General features: G+C 32.5%; 1 non-coding gene across 1 annotated transcript; it reads left to right on the top strand.

The window, feature by feature from the left end:
- Positions 1 to 254: 254 nt before the first annotated feature.
- On the top strand, positions 255 to 328 carry TRNAI-AAU (transfer RNA isoleucine (anticodon AAU)). Its single transcript has one exon. It is a non-coding gene; the product is annotated as a tRNA-Ile (tRNA).
- Positions 329 to 545: the final 217 nt, after the last annotated feature.

Below are 545 nucleotides of genomic sequence, written 5' to 3'. Positions count from 1 at the left end.
ATTGCATATAGGTGATGAATTGTTATTTATTGCTAAAACACATGGAAAAAACATTAATGATTCTAAGTTCTAACACTAAGTATGAAAATCTCTTTTGTATTGTAATTTTTCTAAAGTCATATTAGTTTCTTCATGTTGATAATTTATATTTATAACTTCATGGTACACCTCTGAAATTAAGCTTTCCAAATCTCCCGGGTTAACTATCATTAGCACTTCTTCATATGCTGGACTTCCAGGAAGTTTTGCAAATCGGCCTGTTAGCTCAGATGGTTAGAGCGTGGTGCTAATAACGCCAAGGTCACAGGTTCGATCCCTGTACAGGCCAAGTTTAATTGTTTGAAAAAAGATTAATTTTTCTTGTGTCTCATTTTTGACTGTTTATCACCTTGGATCAAACGCTGCTTGAAGGATTGGATGAATGCATTTGATATAGTTGTAGAATTAATTATTATTCTGAAAGCTCCTGGAATATCTATTAATGGTTCTAAGTTCTAACGCCAAGTAACTAAATCTCTTATTTATTGCAATTTATTGAGGTCATT

This window comes from Lissotriton vulgaris, chromosome 4_1 (genome assembly GCF_964263255.1).
Source record: "Lissotriton vulgaris chromosome 4_1, aLisVul1.2, whole genome shotgun sequence".
Classification (NCBI taxonomy): Eukaryota; Metazoa; Chordata; class Amphibia; order Caudata; family Salamandridae; genus Lissotriton; species Lissotriton vulgaris.
Note: the sequence above shows the minus strand (reverse complement) of the source record. Positions and strands in the feature narration are given on the sequence as shown.